Source organism: Nothobranchius furzeri, chromosome 3 (assembly GCF_043380555.1).
Source record: "Nothobranchius furzeri strain GRZ-AD chromosome 3, NfurGRZ-RIMD1, whole genome shotgun sequence".
In the NCBI taxonomy this organism is placed as follows: Eukaryota; Metazoa; Chordata; class Actinopteri; order Cyprinodontiformes; family Nothobranchiidae; genus Nothobranchius; species Nothobranchius furzeri.
This window is the reverse complement of record NC_091743.1, coordinates 22,575,785-22,601,902: the sequence shown is the minus strand read 5'-3', so window position 1 is coordinate 22,601,902 and position 26,118 is coordinate 22,575,785.

Here is a 26,118-nt window from a genome sequence, read left to right as displayed (position 1 = left end):
CAGTTACACCTTTGTGGGCTTATAACTTGGCTTCTGAATGTCCTAGAGAGTTTAGGTTTGTTTTAGTGTACTCCAATCAAAAGCCCCTACAACCACAAAAAGGAATGGAGTCATTAGCACTTATGGTTTGTAAATGGCACCCAGAATTATGTTGCACGAAGCACAATTTCACATCATTCTGGGTCCATTTGTGTGAAAACAAGGTCCAATCAGGCTGAAACGTTACAAGAAGGTAGAATCTATTGAGTTGTAAGTGATCTGAACGTTTCATGATGATCGCACATTCCTATAGGGGGTCAAACCATGTCCCAAAGGTCACCGGGCCTGGAGTCACTTTAAAGAAGTAGTCCAGTTACACGTTTGTGGGCTTATAACTTGGCTTCTGAATGTCCTAGAGAGGTCAGGTTTGTTTTAGTGTACTCCAATCAACAGCCCCTACAACCACAAAAAGGAATGGAGTCATTAGCACTTATGGTTTGTAAATGGCACCCAGAATTATGTGGCACGAAGCACAATTTCACATCATTCTGGGTTCATTTGTGTGAAAACAAGGTCCAATCAGGCTGAAACGTTACAGGAAGGTAGAATCTATTGAGTTGTAAGTGATCTGAACGTTTCATGATGATCGCACATTCCTATAGGGGGTCAAACCATGTCCCAAAGGTCACCGGGCCTGGTGTCACTTTAAAGAAGTAGTCCAGTTACACCTTTGTGGGCTCATAACTTGGCTTCTGAATGTCCTAGAGAGTTTAGGTTTGTTTTAGTGTACTCCAATCAAAAGCCCCTACAACCACAAAAAGGAATGGAGTCATTAGCACTTATGGTTTGTAAATGGCACCCAGAATTATGTTGCACGAAGCACAATTTCACATCATTCTGGGTCCATTTGTGTGAAAACAAGGTCCAATCAGGCTGAAACGTTACAAGAAGGTAGAATCTATTGAGTTGTAAGTGATCTGAACGTTTCATGATGATCGCACATTCCTATAGGGGGTCAAACCATGTCCCAAAGGTCACCGGGCCTGGAGTCACTTTAAAGAAGTAGTCCAGTTACACGTTTGTGGGCTTATAACTTGGCTTCTGAATGTCCTAGAGAGGTCAGGTTTGTTTTAGTGTACTCCAATCAACAGCCCCTACAACCACAAAAAGGAATGGAGTCATTAGCACTTATGGTTTGTAAATGGCACCCAGAATTATGTGGCACGAAGCACAATTTCACATCATTCTGGGTTCATTTGTGTGAAAACAAGGTCCAATCAGGCTGAAACGTTACAGGAAGGTAGAATCTATTGAGTTGTAAGTGATCTGAACGTTTCATGATGATCGCACATTCCTATAGGGGGTCAAACCATGTCCCAAAGGTCACCGGGCCTGGTGTCACTTTAAAGAAGTAGTCCAGTTACACCTTTGTGGGCTCATAACTTGGCTTCTGAATGTCCTAGAGAGGTCAGGTTTGTTTTAGTGTACTCCAATCAACAGCCCCTACAACCACAAAAAGCAATGGAGTCATTAGCACTTATGGTTTGTAAATGGCACCCAGAATTATGTTGCACGAAGCACAATTTCACATCATTCTGGGTTCATTTGTGTGAAAACAAGGTCCAATCAGGCTGAAATGTTACAGGAAGGTAGAATCTATTGCGTTGTAAGTGATCTGAACGTTTCATGATGATAGCACTTTCCTTAGAGGGTCAAACCATGTCCCAAAGGTCACCGGATCTGGTGTCAATTTAAAGAAGTAGTCCAGTTACACATTTGTGGGCTTAAACCTTGGCTTCTGAATGTCCTAGAGCGATCAGGTTTGTTTTAGTGTACTCCAATCAACAGCCCCTACAACCACAAAAAGGAATGGAGACATTAGCACTTATGGTTTTTAAATGGCACCGAGAATTATGTTGCACGAAGCACAATTTCACATCATTCTGGGTTCATTTGTGTAAAAACAAGGTCCAATCAGGCTGAAACAATACAGGAAGGTAGAATCTATTGAGTTGTAAGTGATCTGAACGTTTCAAGATGATCGCACATTCCTATAGGGGGTCAAACCATGTCCCAAAGGTCACCGGGCCTGGTGTCACTTTAAAGAAGTAGTCCAGTTACACCTTTGTGGGCTTATAACTTGGCTTCTGAATGTCCTAGAGAGTTTAGGTTTGTTTTAGTGTACTCCAATCAAAAGCCCCTACAACCACAAAAAGGAATGGAGTCATTAGCACTTATGGTTTGTAAATGGCACCCAGAATTATGTTGCACGAAGCACAATTTCACATCATTCTGGGTTCATTTGTATGAAAACAAGGTCCAATCAGACTGACACGTTATAGGAAGGTAGAATCTATTGAGTTGTAAGTGATCTGAACGTTTCATGATGATAGCACTTTCCTAAGGGGTTCAAACCATGTCCCAAAGGTCACCGGGCCTGGTGTCACTTTAAAGAAGTAGTCCAGTTACACCTTTGTGGGCTCATAACTTGGCTTCTGAATGTCCTAGAGAGGTCAGGTTTGTTTTAGTGTACTCCAATCAACAGCCCCTACAACCACAAAAAGCAATGGAGTCATTAGCACTTATGGTTTGTAAATGGCACCCAGAATTATGTTGCACGAAGCACAATTTCACATCATTCTGGGTTCATTTGTGTGAAAACAAGGTCCAATCAGGCTGAAACGTTACAGGAAGGTAGAATCTATTGCGTTGTAAGTGATCTGAACGTTTCATGATGATAGCACTTTCCTTAGAGGGTCAAACCATGTCCCAAAGGTCACCGGATCTGGTGTCAATTTAAAGAAGTAGTCCAGTTACACATTTGTGGGCTTAAACCTTGGCTTCTGAATGTCCTAGAGCGATCAGGTTTGTTTTAGTGTACTCCAATCAACAGCCCCTACAACCACAAAAAGGAATGGAGACATTAGCACTTATGGTTTTTAAATGGCACCGAGAATTATGTTGCACGAAGCACAATTTCACATCATTCTGGGTTCATTTGTGTAAAAACAAGGTCCAATCAGGCTGAAACAATACAGGAAGGTAGAATCTATTGAGTTGTAAGTGATCTGAACGTTTCAAGATGATCGCACATTCCTATAGGGGGTCAAACCATGTCCCAAAGGTCACCGGGCCTGGTGTCACTTTAAAGAAGTAGTCCAGTTACACCTTTGTGGGCTTATAACTTGGCTTCTGAATGTCCTAGAGAGTTTAGGTTTGTTTTAGTGTACTCCAATCAAAAGCCCCTACAACCACAAAAAGGAATGGAGTCATTAGCACTTATGGTTTGTAAATGGCACCCAGAATTATGTTGCACGAAGCACAATTTCACATCATTCTGGGTTCATTTGTATGAAAACAAGGTCCAATCAGACTGAAACGTTATAGGAAGGTAGAATCTATTGAGTTGTAAGTGATCTGAACGTTTCATGATGACAGCACATTCCTAAGGGGGTCAAACCATGTCCCAAAGGTCACCGGATCTGGTGTCAATTTAAAGAAGTTGTCCAGTTACACATTTGTGGGCTTATAACTTGGCTTCTGAATGTCCTAGAGAGGTTTGGTTTGTTTTAGTGTACTCCAATCAACAGCCCCTACAACCACAAAAAGGAATGGAGTCATTAGCACTTATGGTTTGTAAATGGCACCCAAAATTTTGTTGAGCGAAGCTCAATTTCACATCGTTCTGGGTTCATTTGTGTGAAAACAAGGTCCAATCAGGCTGAAACGTTACAAGAAGGTAGAATCTATTGAGTTGTAAGTGATCTGAACGTTTCATGATGATCGCACATTCCTATAGGGGGTCAAACCATGTCCCAAAGGTCACCGGGCCTGGTGTCACTTTAAAGAAGTAGTCCAGTTACACATTTGTGGGCTTATAACTTGGCTTCTGAATGTCCTAGAGCGATCAGGTTTGTTTTAGTGTACTCCAATCAACAGCCCCTACAACCACAAAAAGGAATGGAGTCATTAGCACTTATGGTTTGTAAATGGCACCCAGAATTATGTTGCACGAAGCACAATTTCACTTCATTCTGGGTCCATTTGTGTGAAAACAAGGTCCAATCAGGCTGAAACGCTACAAGAAGGTAGAATCAATTGAGTTGTAAGTGATCTGAACGTTTCATGATGATAGCACATTCCTATAGGGGGTCAAACCATGTCCCAAAGGTCACCGGGCCTGGTGTCACTTTAAAGAAGTAGTCCAGTTACACATTTGTGGGCTTATAACTTGGCTTCTGAATGTCCGAGAGAGGTCAGGTTTGTTTTAGTGTACTCCAATCAACAGCCCCTACAACCACAAAAAGGAATGGAGTCATTAGCACTTATGGTTTGTAAATGGCACCCAGAATTATGTTGCACGAAGCACAATTTCACATCATTCTGGGTTCATTTGTGTGAAAACAAGGTCCAATCAGGCTGAAACGTCACAGGAAGGTAGAATCTATTGAGTTGTAAGTGATCTGAATGTTTCATGATGATAGCACTTTCCTAAGGGGGTCAAACCATGTCCCAAAGGTCACCGGATCTGGTGTCAATTTAAAAAAGTAGTCCAGTTACACATTTGTGGGCTTATAACTTGGCTTCTGAATGTCCTAGAGAGATCAGATTTGTTTTAGTATACGCCAATCAACAGCCCCTACAACCACAAAAAGGAATGGAGTCATTAGCACTTATGGTTTTTAAATGGCACCCAGAATTATGTTGCACGAAGCACAATTTCACATCATTCTGGGTTCATTTGTATGAAAACAAGGTCCAATCAGGCTGAAACGTTACAGGAAGGTAGAATCTATTGAGTTGTAAGTGATCTGAACGTTTCATGATGATAGCACTTTCCTAAGGGGGTCAAACCATGTCCCAAATGTCACCGGATCTGGTGTCAATTTAAAGAAGTAGTCCAGTTACACATTTGTGGGCTTATAACTTGGCTTCTGAATGTCCTAGAGAGGTCAGGTTTGTTTTAATGTACTCCAATCAACAGCCCCTACAATCACAAAAAGGAATGGAGTCATTAGCACTTATGGTTTGTAAATGGCACCCAGAATTATGTTGCACAAAGCACAAGTTCACATCATTCTGGGTTCATTTGTGTGAAAACAAGGTCCAATCAGGCAGAAACGTTACAGGAAGGTAGAATCTATTGAGTTGTAAGTGATCTGAACGTTTCATGATGATAGCACTTTCCTATAGGGGGTCAAACCATGTCCCAAAGGTCACCGGGCCTGGTGTCACTTTAAAGAAGTAGTCCAGTTACACCTTTGTGGGCTTATAACTTGGCTTCTGAATGTCCTAGAGAGGTCAGGTTTGTTTTAGTGTACTCCAGTCAACAGCCCCTACAACCACAAAAAGGAATGGAGTCATTAGCACTTATGGTTTGTAAATGGCACCCAGAATTATGTTGCACGAAGCACAATTTCACATCATTCTGGGTCCATTTGTGTGAAAACAAGGTCCAATCAGGCTGAAACGTTACAAGAAGGTAGAATCTATTGAGTTGTAAGTGATCTGAACGTTTCATGATGATCACACATTCCTAAAGGGGGTCAAACCATGTCCCAAAGGTCACCGGGCCTGGTGTCACTTTAAAGAAGAAGTCCAGTTACACATTTGTGGGCTTATAACTTGGCTTCTGAATGTCCTAGAGCGATCAGGTTTGTTTTAGTGTACTCCAATCAACAGCCCCTACAACCACAAAAAGGAATGGAGTCATTAGCACTTATGGTTTTTAAATGGCACCCAGAATTATGTTGCACGAAGCACAATTTCACATCATTCTGGGTTCATTTGTGTGAAAACAAGGTCCAATCAGGCTGAACCGTTACGGGAAGGTAGAATCTATTGAGTTGTAAGTGATCTGAACGTTTCATGATGATAGCACTTTCCTAAGGGGGTCAAACCATGTCCCAAAGGTCACCGGATCTGGTGTCAATTTAAAGAAGTAGTCCAGTTACACATTTGTGGGCTTATAACTTGGCTTCTGAATGTCCTAGAGAGATCAGGTTTGTTTTAGTGTACTCCAATCAACAGCCCCTACAACCACAAAAAGGAATGGAGTCATTAGCACTTATGGTTTGTAAATGGCACCCAGAATTATGTGGCACGAAGCACAATTTCACATCATTCTGGGTTCATTTGTGTGAAAACAAGGTCCAATCAGGCTGAAACGTTACAGGAAGGTAGAATCTATTGAGTTGTAAGTGATCTGAACGTTTCATGATGATCGCACATTCCTATAGGGGGTCAAACCATGTCCCAAAGGTCACCGGGCCTGGTGTCACTTTAAAGAAGTAGTCCAGTTACACCTTTGTGGGCTCATAACTTGGCTTCTGAATGTCCTAGAGAGGTCAGGTTTGTTTTAGTGTACTCCAATCAACAGCCCCTACAACCACAAAAAGCAATGGAGTCATTAGCACTTATGGTTTGTAAATGGCACCCAGAATTCTGTTGCACGAAGCACAATTTCACATCATTCTGGGTTCATTTGTGTGAAAACAAGGTCCAATCAGGCTGAAACGTTACAGGAAGGTAGAATCTATTGCGTTGTAAGTGATCTGAACGTTTCATGATGATAGCACTTTCCTAAGAGGGTCAAACCATGTCCCAAAGGTCACCGGATCTGGTGTCAATTTAAAGAAGTAGTCCAGTTACACATTTGTGGGCTTAAACCTTGGCTTCTGAATGTCCTAGAGCGATCAGGTTTGTTTTAGTGTACTCCAATCAACAGCCCCTACAACCACAAAAAGGAATGGAGACATTAGCACTTATGGTTTTTAAATGGCACCGAGAATTATGTTGCACGAAGCACAATTTCACATCATTCTGGGTTCATTTGTGTAAAAACAAGGTCCAATCAGGCTGAAACAATACAGGAAGGTAGAATCTATTGAGTTGTAAGTGATCTGAACGTTTCAAGATGATCGCACATTCCTATAGGGGGTCAAACCATGTCCCAAAGGTCACCGGGCCTGGTGTCACTTTAAAGAAGTAGTCCAGTTACACCTTTGTGGGCTTATAACTTGGCTTCTGAATGTCCTAGAGAGTTTAGGTTTGTTTTAGTGTACTCCAATCAAAAGCCCCTACAACCACAAAAAGGAATGGAGTCATTAGCACTTATGGTTTGTAAATGGCACCCAGAATTATGTTGCACGAAGCACAATTTCACATCATTCTGGGTTCATTTGTATGAAAACAAGGTCCAATCAGACTGAAACGTTATAGGAAGGTAGAATCTATTGAGTTGTAAGTGATCTGAACGTTTCATGATGACAGCACATTCCTAAGGGGGTCAAACCATGTCCCAAAGGTCACCGGATCTGGTGTCAATTTAAAGAAGTTGTCCAGTTACACATTTGTGGGCTTATAACTTGGCTTCTGAATGTCCTAGAGAGGTTTGGTTTGTTTTAGTGTACTCAAATCAACAGCCCCTACAACCACAAAAAGGAATGGAGTCATTAGCACTTATGGTTTGTAAATGGCACCCAGAATTTTGTTGAGCGAAGCTCAATTTCACATCATTCTGGGTTCATTTGTGTGAAAACAAGGTCCAATCAGGCTGAAACGTTACAAGAAGGTAGAATCTATTGAGTTGTAAGTGATCTGAACGTTTCATGATGATCGCACATTCCTATAGGGGGTCAAACCATGTCCCAAAGGTCACCGGGCCTGGTGTCACTTTAAAGAAGTAGTCCAGTTACACATTTGTGGGCTTATAACTTGGCTTCTGAATGTCCTAGAGCGATCAGGTTTGTTTTAGTGTACTCCAATCAACAGCCCCTACAACCACAAAAAGGAATGGAGTCATTAGGACTTATGGTTTGTAAATGGCACCCAGAATTATGTTGCACGAAGCACAATTTCACTTCATTCTGGGTCCATTTGTGTGAAAACAAGGTCCAATCAGGCTGAAACGCTACAAGAAGGTAGAATCAATTGAGTTGTAAGTGATCTGAACGTTTCATGATGATCGCACATTCCTATAGGGGGTCAAACCATGTCCCAAAGGTCACCGGGCCTGGTGTCACTTTAAAGAAGTAGTCCAGTTACACCTTTGTGGGCTTATAACTTGGCTTCTGAATGTCCTAGAGAGGTCAGGTTTGTTTTAGTGTACTCCAATCAACAGCCCCTACAACCACAAAAAGGAATGGAGTCATTAGCACTTATGGTTTGTAAATGGCACCCAGAATTATGTTGCACGAAGCACAATTTCACATCATTCTGGGTTCATTTGTGTGAAAACAAGGTCCAATCAGGCTGAAACGTCACAGGAAGGTAGAATCTATTGAGTTGTAAGTGATCTGAACGTTTCATGATGATAGCACTTTCCTAAGGGGGTCAAACCATGTCCCAAAGGTCACCGGATCTGGTGTCAATTTAAAGAAGTAGTCCAGTTACACATTTGTGGGCTTATAACTTGGCTTCTGAATGTCCTAGAGAGATCAGGTTTGTTTTAGTGTACTCCAATCAACAGCCCCTACAACCACAAAAAGGAATGGAGTCATTAGCACTTATGGTTTGTAAATGGCACCCAGAATTATGTGGCACGAAGCACAATTTCACATCATTCTGGGTTCATTTGTGTGAAAACAAGGTCCAATCAGGCTGAAACGTTACAGGAAGGTAGAATCTATTGAGTTGTAAGTGATCTGAACGTTTCATGATGATCGCACATTCCTATAGGGGGTCAAACCATGTCCCAAAGGTCACCGGGCCTGGTGTCACTTTAAAGAAGTAGTCCAGTTACACCTTTGTGGGCTCATAACTTGGCTTCTGAATGTCCTAGAGAGGTCAGGTTTGTTTTAGTGTACTCCAATCAACAGCCCCTACAACCACAAAAAGCAATGGAGTCATTAGCACTTATGGTTTGTAAATGGCACCCAGAATTCTGTTGCACGAAGCACAATTTCACATCATTCTGGGTTCATTTGTGTGAAAACAAGGTCCAATCAGGCTGAAACGTTACAGGAAGGTAGAATCTATTGCGTTGTAAGTGATCTGAACGTTTCATGATGATAGCACTTTCCTAAGAGGGTCAAACCATGTCCCAAAGGTCACCGGATCTGGTGTCAATTTAAAGAAGTAGTCCAGTTACACATTTGTGGGCTTAAACCTTGGCTTCTGAATGTCCTAGAGCGATCAGGTTTGTTTTAGTGTACTCCAATCAACAGCCCCTACAACCACAAAAAGGAATGGAGACATTAGCACTTATGGTTTTTAAATGGCACCGAGAATTATGTTGCACGAAGCACAATTTCACATCATTCTGGGTTCATTTGTGTAAAAACAAGGTCCAATCAGGCTGAAACAATACAGGAAGGTAGAATCTATTGAGTTGTAAGTGATCTGAACGTTTCAAGATGATCGCACATTCCTATAGGGGGTCAAACCATGTCCCAAAGGTCACCGGGCCTGGTGTCACTTTAAAGAAGTAGTCCAGTTACACCTTTGTGGGCTTATAACTTGGCTTCTGAATGTCCTAGAGAGTTTAGGTTTGTTTTAGTGTACTCCAATCAAAAGCCCCTACAACCACAAAAAGGAATGGAGTCATTAGCACTTATGGTTTGTAAATGGCACCCAGAATTATGTTGCACGAAGCACAATTTCACATCATTCTGGGTTCATTTGTATGAAAACAAGGTCCAATCAGACTGAAACGTTATAGGAAGGTAGAATCTATTGAGTTGTAAGTGATCTGAACGTTTCATGATGACAGCACATTCCTAAGGGGGTCAAACCATGTCCCAAAGGTCACCGGATCTGGTGTCAATTTAAAGAAGTTGTCCAGTTACACATTTGTGGGCTTATAACTTGGCTTCTGAATGTCCTAGAGAGGTTTGGTTTGTTTTAGTGTACTCCAATCAACAGCCCCTACAACCACAAAAAGGAATGGAGTCATTAGCACTTATGGTTTGTAAATGGCACCCAGAATTTTGTTGAGCGAAGCTCAATTTCACATCATTCTGGGTTCATTTGTGTGAAAACAAGGTCCAATCAGGCTGAAACGTTACAAGAAGGTAGAATCTATTGAGTTGTAAGTGATCTGAACGTTTCATGATGATCGCACATTCCTATAGGGGGTCAAACCATGTCCCAAAGGTCACCGGGCCTGGTGTCACTTTAAAGAAGTAGTCCAGTTACACATTTGTGGGCTTATAACTTGGCTTCTGAATGTCCTAGAGCGATCAAGTTTGTTTTAGTGTACTCCAATCAACAGCCCCTACAACCACAAAAAGGAATGGAGTCATTAGGACTTATGGTTTGTAAATGGCACCCAGAATTATGTTGCACGAAGCACAATTTCACTTCATTCTGGGTCCATTTGTGTGAAAACAAGGTCCAATCAGGCTGAAACGCTACAAGAAGGTAGAATCAATTGAGTTGTAAGTGATCTGAACGTTTCATGATTATCGCACATTCCTATAGGGGGTCAAACCATGTCCCAAAGGTCACCGGGCCTGGTGTCACTTTAAAGAAGTAGTCCAGTTACACGTTTGTGGGCTTATAACTTGGCTTCTGAATGTCCTAGAGAGGTCAGGTTTGTTTTAGTGTACTCCAATCAACAGCCCCTACAACCACAAAAAGGAATGGAGTCATTAGCACTTATGGTTTGTAAATGGCACCCAGAATTATGTTGCACGAAGCACAATTTCACATCATTCTGGGTTCATTTGTGTGAAAACAAGGTCCAATCAGGCTGAAACGTCACAGGAAGGTAGAATCTATTGAGTTGTAAGTGATCTGAACGTTTCATGATGATAGCACTTTCCTAAGGGGGTCAAACCATGTCCCAAATGTCACCGGATCTGGTGTCAATTTAAAAAAGTAGTCCAGTTACACATTTGTGGGCTTATAACTTGGCTTCTGAATGTCCTAGAGAGATCAGGTTTGGTTTAGTATACGCCAATCAACAGCCCCTACAACCACAAAAAGGAATGGAGTCTTTAGCACTTATTGTTTTTAAATGGCACCCAGAATTATGTTGCACAAAGCACAAGTTCACATCATTCTGGGTTCATTTGTGTGAAAACAAGGTCCAATCAGGCAGAAACGTTACAGGAAGGTAGAATCTATTGAGTTGTAAGTGATCTGAACGTTTCATGATGATAGCACTTTCCTATAGGGGGTCAAACCATGTCCCAAAGGTCACCGGGCCTGGTGTCACTTTAAAGAAGTAGTCCAGTTACACCTTTGTGGGCTTATAACTTGGCTTCTGAATGTCCTAGAGAGGTCAGGTTTGTTTTAGTGTACTCCAATCAACAGCCCCTACAACCACAAAAAGGAATGGAGTCATTAGCACTTATGGTTTGTAAATGGCACCCCGAATTATGTTGCACGAAGCACAATTTCACATCATTCTGGGTCCATTTGTGTGAAAACAAGGTCCAATCAGGCTGAAACGTTACAGGAAGGTAGAATCTATTGAGTTGTAAGTTATCTGAACGTTTCAAGATGATCGCACATTCCTATAGGGGGTAAAACCATATTCCAAAGGTCACTGGGCCTGGTGTCACTTTAAAGAAGTAGTCCAGTTACACATTTGTGGGCTTATAACTTGGCTTCTGAATGTCCTAGAGAGATCAGGTTTGTTTTAGTGTACTCCAATCAACAGCCCCTACTACCACAAAAAGGAATGGAGTCATTAGCACTTATGGTTTGTAAATGGCACCCAGAATTATGTTGCACGAAGCACAATTTCACATCATTCTGGGTCCATTTGTGTGAAAACAAGGTCCAATCAGGCTGAAATGTTACAAGAAGGTAGAATCTATTGAGTTGTAAGTGATCTGAACGTTTCATGATGATCACACATTCGTATAGGGGGTCAAACCATGTCCCAAAGGTCACCGGATCTGGTGTCAATTTAAAGAAGTAGTCCAGTTACACATTTGTGGGCTTAAAACTTGGCTTCTGAATGTCCTAGAGCGATCAGGTTTGTTTTAGTGTACTCCAATCAACAGCCCCTACAACCACAAAAAGGAATGGAGACATTAGCACTTATGGTTTTTAAATGGCACCGAGAATTATGTTGCACAAAGCACAATTTCACATCATTCTGGGTTCATTTGTGTAAAAACAAGGTCCAATCAGGCTGAAACAATACAGGAAGGTAGAATCTATTGAGTTGTAAGTGATCTGAACGTTTCAAGATGATCGCACATTCCTATAGGGGGTCAAACCATGTCCCAAAGGTCACCGGGCCTGGTGTCACTTTAAAGAAGTAGTCCAGTTACACCTTTGTGGGCTTATAACTTGGCTTCTGAATGTCCTAGAGAGTTTAGGTTTGTTTTAGTGTACTCCAATCAAAAGCCCCTACAACCACAAAAAGGAATGGAGTCATTAGCACTTATGGTTTGTAAATGGCACCCAGAATTATGTTGCACGAAGCACAATTTCACATCATTCTGGGTTCATTTGTATGAAAACAAGGTCCAATCAGACTGAAACGTTATAGGAAGGTAGAATCTATTGAGTTGTAAGTGATCTGAACGTTTCATGATGATAGCACATTCCTAAGGGGGTCAAACCATGTCCCAAAGGTCACCAGATCTGGTGTCAATTTAAAGAAGTTGTCCAGTTACACATTTGTGGGCTTATAACTTGGCTTCTGAATGTCCTAGAGAGGTTTGGTTTGTTTTAGTGTACTCCAATCAACAGCCCCTACAACCACAAAAAGGAATCGAGTCATTAACACTTATGGTTTGTAAATGGCACCCAGAATTTTGTTGAGCGAAGCTCAATTTCACATCATTCTGGGTTCATTTGTGTGAAAACAAGGTCCAATCAGGCTGAAACGTTACAAGAAGGTAGAATCTATTGAGTTGTAAGTGATCTGAACGTTTCATGATGATCGCACATTCCTATAGGGGGTCAAACCATGTCCCAAAGGTCACCGGGCCTGGTGTCACTTTAAAGAAGTAGTCCAGTTACACATTTGTGGGCTTATAACTTGGCTTCTGAATGTCCTAGAGCGATCAGGTTTGTTTTAGTGTACTCCAATCAACAGCCCCTACAACCACAAAAAGGAATGGAGTCATTAGCACTTATGGTTTGTAAATGGCACCCAGAATTATGTTGCACGAAGCACAATTTCACTTCATTCTGGGTCCATTTGTGTGAAAACAAGGTCCAATCAGGCTGAAACGCTACAAGAAGGTAGAATCAATTGAGTTGTAAGTGATCTGAACGTTTCATGATGATAGCACATTCCTATAGGGGGTCAAACCATGTCCCAAAGGTCACCGGGCCTGGTGTCACTTTAAAGAAGTAGTCCAGTTACACCTTTGTGGGCTTATAACTTGGCTTCTGAATGTCCGAGAGAGGTCAGGTTTGTTTTAGTGTACTCCAATCAACAGCCCCTACAACCACAAAAAGGAATGGAGTCATTAGCACTTATGGTTTGTAAATGGCACCCAGAATTATGTTGCACGAAGCACAATTTCACATCATTCTGGGTTCATTTGTGTGAAAACAAGGTCCAATCAGGCTGAAACGTCACAGGAAGGTAGAATCTATTGAGTTGTAAGTGATCTGAACGTTTCATGATGATAGCACTTTCCTAAGGGGGTCAAACCATGTCCCAAAGGTCACCGGATCTGGTGTCAATTTAAAAAAGTAGTCCAGTTACACATTTGTGGGCTTATAACTTGGCTTCTGAATGTCCTAGAGAGATCAGATTTGTTTTAGTATACGCCAATCAACAGCCCCTACAACCACAAAAAGGAATGGAGTCATTAGCACTTATGGTTTTTAAATGGCACCCAGAATTATGTTGCACGAAGCACAATTTCACATCATTCTGGGTTCATTTGTATGAAAACAAGGTCCAATCAGGCTGAAACGTTACAGGAAGGTAGAATCTATTGAGTTGTAAGTGATCTGAACGTTTCATGATGATAGCACTTTCCTAAGGGGGTCAAACCATGTCCCAAATGTCACCGGATCTGGTGTCAATTTAAAGAAGTAGTCCAGTTACACATTTGTGGGCTTATAACTTGGCTTCTGAATGTCCTAGAGAGGCCAGGTTTGTTTTAATGTACTCCAATCAACAGCCCCTACAATCACAAAAAGGAATGGAGTCATTAGCACTTATGGTTTGTAAATGGCACCCAGAATTATGTTGCACAAAGCACAAGTTCACATCATTCTGGGTTCATTTGTGTGAAAACAAGGTCCAATCAGGCAGAAACGTTACAGGAAGGTAGAATCTATTGAGTTGTAAGTGATCTGAACGTTTCATTATGATAGCACTTTCCTATAGGGGGTCAAACCATGTCCCAAAGGTCACCGGGCCTGGTGTCACTTTAAAGAAGTAGTCCAGTTACACCTTTGTGGGCTTATAACTTGGCTTCTGAATGTCCTAGAGAGGTCAGGTTTGTTTTAGTGTACTCCAGTCAACAGCCCCTACAACCACAAAAAGGAATGGAGTCATTAGCACTTATGGTTTGTAAATGGCACCCAGAATTATGTTGCACGAAGCACAATTTCACATCATTCTGGGTCCATTTGTGTGAAAACAAGGTCCAATCAGGCTGAAACGTTACAAGAAGGTAGAATCTATTGAGTTGTAAGTGATCTGAACGTTTCATGATGATCACACATTCCTAAAGGGGGTCAAACCATGTCCCAAAGGTCACCGGGCCTGGTGTCACTTTAAAGAAGAAGTCCAGTTACACATTTGTGGGCTTATAACTTGGCTTCTGAATGTCCTAGAGCGATCAGGTTTGTTTTAGTGTACTCCAATCAACAGCCCCTACAACCACAAAAAGGAATGGAGTCATTAGCACTTATGGTTTTTAAATGGCACCCAGAATTATGTTGCACGAAGCACAATTTCACTTCATTCTGGGTCCATTTGTGTGAAAACAAGGTCCAATCAGGCTGAAACGCTACAAGAAGGTAGAATCAATTGAGTTGTAAGTGATCTGAACGTTTCATGATTATCGCACATTCCTATAGGGGGTCAAACCATGTCCCAAAGGTCACCGGGCCTGGTGTCACTTTAAAGAAGTAGTCCAGTTACACGTTTGTGGGCTTATAACTTGGCTTCTGAATGTCCTAGAGAGGTCAGGTTTGTTTTAGTGTACTCCAATCAACAGCCCCTACAACCACAAAAAGGAATGGAGTCATTAGCACTTATGGTTTGTAAATGGCACCCAGAATTATGTTGCACGAAGCACAATTTCACATCATTCTGGGTTCATTTGTGTGAAAACAAGGTCCAATCAGGCTGAAACGTCACAGGAAGGTAGAATCTATTGAGTTGTAAGTGATCTGAACGTTTCATGATGATAGCACTTTCCTAAGGGGGTCAAACCATGTCCCAAATGTCACCGGATCTGGTGTCAATTTAAAAAAGTAGTCCAGTTACACATTTGTGGGCTTATAACTTGGCTTCTGAATGTCCTAGAGAGATCAGGTTTGGTTTAGTATACGCCAATCAACAGCCCCTACAACCACAAAAAGGAATGGAGTCTTTAGCACTTATTGTTTTTAAATGGCACCCAGAATTATGTTGCACAAAGCACAAGTTCACATCATTCTGGGTTCATTTGTGTGAAAACAAGGTCCAATCAGGCAGAAACGTTACAGGAAGGTAGAATCTATTGAGTTGTAAGTGATCTGAACGTTTCATGATGATAGCACTTTCCTATAGGGGGTCAAACCATGTCCCAAAGGTCACCGGGCCTGGTGTCACTTTAAAGAAGTAGTCCAGTTACACCTTTGTGGGCTTATAACTTGGCTTCTGAATGTCCTAGAGAGGTCAGGTTTGTTTTAGTGTACTCCAATCAACAGCCCCTACAACCACAAAAAGGAATGGAGTCATTAGCACTTATGGTTTGTAAATGGCACCCCGAATTATGTTGCACGAAGCACAATTTCACATCATTCTGGGTCCATTTGTGTGAAAACAAGGTCCAATCAGGCTGAAACGTTACAGGAAGGTAGAATCTATTGAGTTGTAAGTTATCTGAACGTTTCAAGATGATCGCACATTCCTATAGGGGGTAAAACCATATTCCAAAGGTCACTGGGCCTGGTGTCACTTTAAAGAAGTAGTCCAGTTACACATTTGTGGGCTTATAACTTGGCTTCTGAATGTCCTAGAGAGATCAGGTTTGTTTTAGTGTACTCCAATCAACAGCCCCTACTACCACAAAAAGGAATGGAGTCATTAGCACTTATGGTTTGTAAATGGCACCCAGAATTATGTTGCACGAAGCACAATTTCACATCATTCTGGGTCCATTTGTGTGAAAACAAGGTCCAATCAGGCTGAAATGTTACAAGAAGGTAGAATCTATTGAGTTGTAAGTGATCTGAACGTTTCATGATGATCACACATTCGTATAGGGGGTCAAACCATGTCCCAAAGGTCACCGGATCTGGTGTCAATTTAAAGAAGTAGTCCAGTTACACATTTGTGGGCTTAAAACTTGGCTTCTGAATGTCCTAGAGCGATCAGGTTTGTTTTAGTGTACTCCAATCAACAGCCCCTACAACCACAAAAAGGAATGGAGACATTAGCACTTATGGTTTTTAAATGGCACCGAGAATTATGTTGCACAAAGCACAATTTCACATCATTCTGGGTTCATTTGTGTAAAAACAAGGTCCAATCAGGCTGAAACAATACAGGAAGGTAGAATCTATTGAGTTGTAAGTGATCTGAACGTTTCAAGATGATCGCACATTCCTATAGGGGGTCAAACCATGTCCCAAAGGTCACCGGGCCTGGTGTCACTTTAAAGAAGTAGTCCAGTTACACCTTTGTGGGCTTATAACTTGGCTTCTGAATGTCCTAGAGAGTTTAGGTTTGTTTTAGTGTACTCCAATCAAAAGCCCCTACAACCACAAAAAGGAATGGAGTCATTAGCACTTATGGTTTGTAAATGGCACCCAGAATTATGTTGCACGAAGCACAATTTCACATCATTCTGGGTTCATTTGTATGAAAACAAGGTCCAATCAGACTGAAACGTTATAGGAAGGTAGAATCTATTGAGTTGTAAGTGATCTGAACGTTTCATGATGATAGCACATTCCTAAGGGGGTCAAACCATGTCCCAAAGGTCACCAGATCTGGTGTCAATTTAAAGAAGTTGTCCAGTTACACATTTGTGGGCTTATAACTTGGCTTCTGAATGTCCTAGAGAGGTTTGGTTTGTTTTAGTGTACTCCAATCAACAGCCCCTACAACCACAAAAAGGAATCGAGTCATTAACACTTATGGTTTGTAAATGGCACCCAGAATTTTGTTGAGCGAAGCTCAATTTCACATCATTCTGGGTTCATTTGTGTGAAAACAAGGTCCAATCAGGCTGAAACGTTACAAGAAGGTAGAATCTATTGAGTTGTAAGTGATCTGAACGTTTCATGATGATCGCACATTCCTATAGGGGGTCAAACCATGTCCCAAAGGTCACCGGGCCTGGTGTCACTTTAAAGAAGTAGTCCAGTTACACATTTGTGGGCTTATAACTTGGCTTCTGAATGTCCTAGAGCGATCAGGTTTGTTTTAGTGTACTCCAATCAACAGCCCCTACAACCACAAAAAGGAATGGAGTCATTAGCACTTATGGTTTGTAAATGGCACCCAGAATTATGTTGCACGAAGCACAATTTCACTTCATTCTGGGTCCATTTGTGTGAAAACAAGGTCCAATCAGGCTGAAACGCTACAAGAAGGTAGAATCAATTGAGTTGTAAGTGATCTGAACGTTTCATGATGATAGCACATTCCTATAGGGGGTCAAACCATGTCCCAAAGGTCACCGGGCCTGGTGTCACTTTAAAGAAGTAGTCCAGTTACACCTTTGTGGGCTTATAACTTGGCTTCTGAATGTCCGAGAGAGGTCAGGTTTGTTTTAGTGTACTCCAATCAACAGCCCCTACAACCACAAAAAGGAATGGAGTCATTAGCACTTATGGTTTGTAAATGGCACCCAGAATTATGTTGCACGAAGCACAATTTCACATCATTCTGGGTTCATTTGTGTGAAAACAAGGTCCAATCAGGCTGAAACGTCACAGGAAGGTAGAATCTATTGAGTTGTAAGTGATCTGAACGTTTCATGATGATAGCACTTTCCTAAGGGGGTCAAACCATGTCCCAAAGGTCACCGGATCTGGTGTCAATTTAAAAAAGTAGTCCAGTTACACATTTGTGGGCTTATAACTTGGCTTCTGAATGTCCTAGAGAGATCAGATTTGTTTTAGTATACGCCAATCAACAGCCCCTACAACCACAAAAAGGAATGGAGTCATTAGCACTTATGGTTTTTAAATGGCACCCAGAATTATGTTGCACGAAGCACAATTTCACATCATTCTGGGTTCATTTGTATGAAAACAAGGTCCAATCAGGCTGAAACGTTACAGGAAGGTAGAATCTATTGAGTTGTAAGTGATCTGAACGTTTCATGATGATAGCACTTTCCTAAGGGGGTCAAACCATGTCCCAAATGTCACCGGATCTGGTGTCAATTTAAAGAAGTAGTCCAGTTACACATTTGTGGGCTTATAACTTGGCTTCTGAATGTCCTAGAGAGGCCAGGTTTGTTTTAATGTACTCCAATCAACAGCCCCTACAATCACAAAAAGGAATGGAGTCATTAGCACTTATGGTTTGTAAATGGCACCCAGAATTATGTTGCACAAAGCACAAGTTCACATCATTCTGGGTTCATTTGTGTGAAAACAAGGTCCAATCAGGCAGAAACGTTACAGGAAGGTAGAATCTATTGAGTTGTAAGTGATCTGAACGTTTCATTATGATAGCACTTTCCTATAGGGGGTCAAACCATGTCCCAAAGGTCACCGGGCCTGGTGTCACTTTAAAGAAGTAGTCCAGTTACACCTTTGTGGGCTTATAACTTGGCTTCTGAATGTCCTAGAGAGGTCAGGTTTGTTTTAGTGTACTCCAGTCAACAGCCCCTACAACCACAAAAAGGAATGGAGTCATTAGCACTTATGGTTTGTAAATGGCACCCAGAATTATGTTGCACGAAGCACAATTTCACATCATTCTGGGTCCATTTGTGTGAAAACAAGGTCCAATCAGGCTGAAACGTTACAAGAAGGTAGAATCTATTGAGTTGTAAGTGATCTGAACGTTTCATGATGATCACACATTCCTAAAGGGGGTCAAACCATGTCCCAAAGGTCACCGGGCCTGGTGTCACTTTAAAGAAGAAGTCCAGTTACACATTTGTGGGCTTATAACTTGGCTTCTGAATGTCCTAGAGCGATCAGGTTTGTTTTAGTGTACTCCAATCAACAGCCCCTACAACCACAAAAAGGAATGGAGTCATTAGCACTTATGGTTTTTAAATGGCACCCAGAATTATGTTGCACGAAGCACAATTTCACATCATTCTGGGTTCATTTGTGTGAAAACAAGGTCCAATCAGGCTGAACCGTTACGGGAAGGTAGAATCTATTGAGTTGTAAGTGATCTGAACGTTTCATGATGATAGCACTTTCCTAAGGGGGTCAAACCATGTCCCAAAGGTCACCGGATCTGGTGTCAATTTAAAGAAGTAGTCCAGTTACACATTTGTGGGCTTATAACTTGGCTTCTGAATGTCCTAGAGAGATCAGGTTTGTTTTAGTGTACTCCAATCAACAGCCCCTACAACCACAGAAAGGAATGGAGTCATTAGCACTTATGGTTTGTAAATGGCACCCAGAATTATGTGGCACGAAGCACAATTTCACATCATTCTGGGTTCATTTGTGTGAAAACAAGGTCCAATCAGGCTGAAACGTTACAGGAAGGTAGAATCTATTGAGTTGTAAGTGATCTGAACGTTTCATGATGATCGCACATTCCTATAGGGGGTCAAACCATGTCCCAAAGGTCACCGGGCCTGGTGTCACTTTAAAGAAGTAGTCCAGTTACACCTTTGTGGGCTCATAACTTGGCTTCTGAATGTCCTAGAGAGGTCAGGTTTGTTTTAGTGTACTCCAATCAACAGCCCCTACAACCACAAAAAGCAATGGAGTCATTAGCACTTATGGTTTGTAAATGGCACCCAGAATTATGTTGCACGAAGCACAATTTCACATCATTCTGGGTTCATTTGTGTGAAAACAAGGTCCAATCAGGCCTAAACGTTACAGGAAGGTAGAATCTATTGCGTTGTAAGTGATCTGAACGTTTCATGATGATAGCACTTTCCTAAGAGGGTCAAACCATGTCCCAAAGGTCACCGGATCTGGTGTCAATTTAAAGAAGTAGTCCAGTTACACATTTGTGGGCTTAAACCTTGGCTTCTGAATGTCCTAGAGCGATCAGGTTTGTTTTAGTGTACTCCAATCAACAGTCCCTACAACCACAAAAAGGAATGGAGACATTAGCACTTATGGTTTTTAAATGGCACCGAGAATTATGTTGCACGAAGCACAATTTCACATAATTCTGGGTTCATTTGTGTAAAAACAAGGTCCAATCAGGCTGAAACAATACAGGAAGGTAGAATCTATTGAGTTGTAAGTTATCTGAACGTTTCAAGATGATCGCACATTCCTATAGGGGGTCAAACCATGTCCCAAAGGTCACCGGGCCTGGTGTCACTTTAAAGAAGTAGTCCAGTTACACCTTTGTGGGCTTACAGGTGCTGGCCAGTAAATTAGAATATCATCAAAAGGTTGAAAATATTTCAGTAATTCCATTCAAAACGTGAAACTTGTACATTATATTCATGCAATGCACACAGACCAATGTATTTCCAATGTTCATTACATTTAAATTTGATATTCATAAGTGACAACTAATGAAAACTCCAAATTTGGTATCTCAAAAAATTAGAATATTCTGAAAAGGCTGAATATACAGACACCTGCTGCCACTCTAATCAGCTGATTTACTCAAAACACCTGCAAAGGCCTTTAAAAGGTCCCTCAGTCTTGTTTTGAAGGCACCACAATCATGGGGAAGACTTCTGACTTAACAGCTGTCCAAAAGACAATCATTGACACCTTGCACAAGGAGGGCAAGACACAAAAGGTGATTGCTAAAGAAGCTGGCTGTTCGCAGAGCTCTGTGTCCAAGCACATTAACAGACAGGCGAAGGGACGGAAAAAATGTGGTAGAAAAAAGTGTACAAGCTCTAGGGATAACCGCACCCTGCAGAGAATTGTGACGACAAACCCATTCAAAAATGTGGGGGAGATCCACAAAGAGTGGACTGCAGCTGGAGTCAGCGCTTCAAGAACCACCACGAGGAGACTCATAAAAGACATGGGATTCAGGTGTCGCATTCCGTGTGTCAAGCCACTCTTGAACATGAAACAGCGCAAGAAGCGTCTCGCCTGGGCCAAGGACAAAAAGGACTGGACTGATGCTGAGTGGTCCAAAGTTATGTTTTCTGATGAAAGCAAGTTCTGCATTTCCTTTGGAAATCAAGGACCCAGAGTCTGGAGGAAGAGCGGAGAAGCACAGAATCCACGTTGCATGAGGTCCAGTGTAAAGTTTCCACCGTCAGTGATGGTGTGGGGTGCCATGTCATCTGCCGGTGTTGGCCCACTCTGTTTCCTGAGGTCCAGGGTCAATGCAGCCGTCTACCAGGAAGTTTTAGAGCACTTCATGCTTCCTGCTGCTGACCAACTTTATGGGGATGCAGACTTCACCTTTCAACAGGACTTGGCACCTGCACACAGTGCCAAAACCACCAGCACCTGGTTCAAGGACCATGGTATCCCTGTCCTTGATTGGCCAGCAAACTCGCCTGACCTTAACCCCATAGAAAATCTATGGGGTATTGTGAAGCGGAGGATGCAATACGCTAGACCCAACAATGCAGAGGAGCTGAAGACGACTATCAGAGCAACCTGGGCTCTCATAACACCTGAGCAGTGCCACAGACTGATCGAGTCCATGCCACGCCGCATTACTGCAGTTATTGAGGCAAAAGGAGCCCCGACTAAGTATTGAGTGCTATACATGCACATTCTTTTCATGTTCATTCTTTTCAGTTGGCCAACATTAGAGAAACAAACATTTTTTCATTGGCCTTTAGAATATTCAAATTTTCTGAGATACCAGATTTGATGTTTTCATTGGTTGTCACCTATAAATATCAAAATTAAACGTAATAAACATCGGAAATACTTTGGTCTGTGTGGCTGAAATTTTACAGGAAGGTAGAATCTACTGAGTTGTAAGTGATCTGAACGTTTCATGATGATCGCACATTCCTATAGGGGGTCAAACAATGTCCCAAAGGTCACCGGGCCTGGTGTCACTTTAAAGAAGTAGTCCAGTTACACATTTTGGGCTTATAACTTGGCTTCTGAATGTCCTAGAGAGGTCAGGTTTGTTTTAATGTACTCCAATCAACAGCCCCTACAACCACAAAAAGGAATGGAGTCATTAGCACTTATGGTTTGTAAATGGCACCCAGAATTATGTTGCACAAAGCACAAGTTCACATCATTCTGGGTTCATTTGTGTGAAAACAAGGTCCAATCAGGCAGAAACGTTACAGGAAGGTAGAATCTATTGAGTTGTAAGTGATCTGAACGTTTCATGATGATAGCACTTTCCTATAGGGGGTCAAACCATGTCCCAAAGGTCACCGGGCCTGGTGTCACTTTAAAGAAGTAGTCCAGTTACACCTTTGTGGGCTTATAACTTGGCTTCTGAATGTCCTAGAGAGGTCAGGTTTGTTTTAGTGTACTCCAATCAACAGCCCCTACAACCAAAAAAAGGAATGGAGTCAATAGCACATAGGGTTTGTAAATGGCACCCAGAATTATGTTGAACGAAGCACAATTTCACATCATTCTGGGTTCATTTGTGTGAAAACATGGTCCAATCAGGCAGAAACCTTACAGGAAGGTAGAATCTATTGAGTTGTAAGTGATCTGAACGTTTCATGATGATAGCACTTTCCTAAGGGGGTCAAACCATGTCCCAAAGGTCACCGGATCTGGTGTCACTTTAAAGAAGTAGTCCAGTTACACATTTGTGGGCTTATCACTTGGCTTCTGAATGTCCTAGAGAGATCAGGTTTGTTTTAGTGTACTCCAGTCAACAGCCCCTACAACCACAAAAAGGAATGGAGTCATTAGCACTTATGGTTTGTAAATGGCACCCAGAATTATGTTGCACAAAGCACAATTTCACATCATTCTGGGTCCATTTGTGTGAAAACAAGGTCCAATCAGGCTGAAACGTTGCAAGAAGGTAGAATCTATTGAGTTGTAAGTGATCTGAACGTTTCATGATGATCACACATTCCTATAGGGGGTCAAACCATGTCCCAAAGGTCACCGGGCCTGGTGTCACTTTAAAGAAGAAGTCCAGTTACACATTTGTGGGCTTATAACTTGGCTTCTGAATGTCCTAGAGCGATCAGGTTTGTTTTAGTGTACTTCAATCTACAGCCCCTACAACCACAAAAAGGAATGGAGTCATTAGCACTTATGGTTTTTAAATGGCATCCAGAATTATGTTGCACGAAGCACAATTTCACATCATTCTGGGTTCATTTGTGTGAAAACAAGGTCCAATCAGGCTGAAACGTTACGGGAAGGTAGAATCTATTGAGTTGTAAGTGATCTGAACGTTTCATGATGATAGCACTTTCCTAAGGGGGTCAAACCATGTCCCAAAGGTCACTGGATCTGGTGTCAATTTAAAGAAGTAGTCCAGTTACACATTTGTGGGCTTATAACTTGGCTTCTGAATGTCCTAGAGAGATCAGGTTTGTTTTAGTGTACTCCAATCAACAGCCCCTACAACCACAAAAAGGAATGGAGTCATTAGCACTTATGGTTTGTAAATGGCACCCAGAATTATGTTGCACGAAGCACAATTTCACATCATTCTGGGTCCATTTGTGTGAAAACAAGGTCCAATCAGGCTGAAACGTTACAGGAAGGTAGAATCTATTGAGTTGTAAGTGATCTGAACGTTTCATGGTGATAGCACTTTCCTAAGGGGGTCAAACCATGTCCCAAAGCTCAACGGATCTGGTGTCAATTTAAAGAAGTAGTCCAGTTACACATTTGTGGGCTTATAACTTGGCTTGTGAATGTCCTAGAGAGATCAGGTTTGTTTTAATGTACTCCAATCAACAGCCCCTACAACCACAAAAAGGAATGGAGTCATTAGCACTTATGGTTTGTAAATGGCACCCAGAATTATGTTGCACGAAGCACAATTTCACATCATTCTGGGTCCATTTGTGTGAAAACAAGGTCCAATCAGGCTGAAATGTTACAGGAAGGTAGAATCTATTGAGTTGTAAGTGATCTGAACGTTTCATGATGATAGCACTTTCATAAGGGGGTCAAACAATGTCCCAAAGGTCACCGGATCTGGTGTCAATTTAAAGAAGTAGTCCAGTTACACATTTGTGGGCTTATAACTTGGCTTCTGAATGTCCTAGAGAGATCAGGTTTGTTTTAGTGTACTCCAATCAACAGCCCCTACAACCACAAAAAGGAATGGAGTCATTAGCACTTATGGTTTGTAAATGGCACCCAGAATTATGTTGCATGAAGCACAATTTCACATCATTCTGGGTCCATTTGTGTGAAAACAAGGTCCAATCAGGCTGAAACTTTACAAGAAGGTAGAATCTATTGAGTTGTAAGTGATCTGAACGTTTCATGATGATCGCACATTCCTATAGGGGGTCAAACCATGTCCCAAAGGTCACCGGGCCTGGTGTCACTTTAAAGAAGTAGTCCAGTTACACCTTTGTGGGCTTATAACTTGGCTTCTGAATGTCCTAGAGAGGTCAGGTTTGTTTTAGTGTACTCCAATCAACAGCCCCTACAACCACAAAAAGGAATGGAGTAATTAGCACTTATGGTTTGTAAATGGCACCCAGAATTATGTTGCACGAAGCACAATTTCACATCATTCTGGGTTCATTTGTGTGAAAACAAGGTCCAATCAGGCTGAAACGTTACAGGAAGGTAGAATCTATTGAGTTGTAAGTGATCTGAACGTTTCATGATGATAGCACTTTCCTAAGGGGGTCAAATCATGTCCCAAAGGTCACCGGATCTGGTGTCAATTTAAAGAAGTAGTCCAGTTACACATTTGTGGGCTTTTAACTTGGCTTCTGAATGTCCTAGAGAGATCAGATTTGTTTTAATGTACTCCAATCAACAGCCCCTACAACCACAAAAAGGAATGGAGTCATTAGCACTTATGGTTTGTAAATGGCACCCAGAATTATGTTGAACGAAGCACAATTTCACATCATTCTGGGTTCATTTGTGTGAAAACAAGGTCCAATCAGGCTGAAATGTTACAGAAAGGTAGAATCTATTGAGTTGTAAGTGATCTGAACGTTTCATGATGATAGCACTTTCCTAAGGGGGTCAAACCATGTCCCAAATGTCACCGGATCTGGTGTCAATTTAAAGAAGTAGTCCAGTTACACATTTGTGGGCTTACAGTATAACTTGGCTTCTGAATGTCCTAGAGCGATCAGGTTTGTTTTAGTGTACTCCAATCAACAGCCCCTACAACCACAAAAAGGAATGGAGTCATTAGCACTTATGGTTTTTAAATGGCACCCAGAATTATGTTGCACAAAGCACAATTTCACATCATTCTGGGTTCATTTGTGTGAAAACAAGGTCCAATCATCCTGAAACGTTACAGGAAGGTAGAATCTTTTGAGTTGTAAGTGATCTGAACGTTTCATGATGATAGAACTTTCCTAAGGGGGTCAAACCATGTCCCAAAGGTCACCGGATCTGGTGTCAATTTAAAGAAGTAGTCCAGTTACACATTTGTGGGCTTATAACTTGGCTTCTGAATGTCCTAGAGAGATCAGGTTTGTTTTAGTGTACTCCAATCAACAGCCCCTACAACCACAAAAAGGAATGCAGTCATTAGCACTTATGGTTTGTAAATGGCACCCAGAATTATGTTGCACGAAGCACAATTTCACATCATTCTGGGTCCATTTGTGTGAAAACAAGGTCCAATCAGGCTGAAACATTACAGGAAGGTAGAATATATTAAGTTGTAAGTGATCTGAACGTTTCATGATGATAGCACTTCCCTAAGGGGGTCAAACCATGTCCCAAAGGTCACCGGATCTGGTGTCTAAAGAAGTAGTCCAGTTACACATTTGTGGGCTTATAACTTGGCTTCTGAATGTCCTAGAG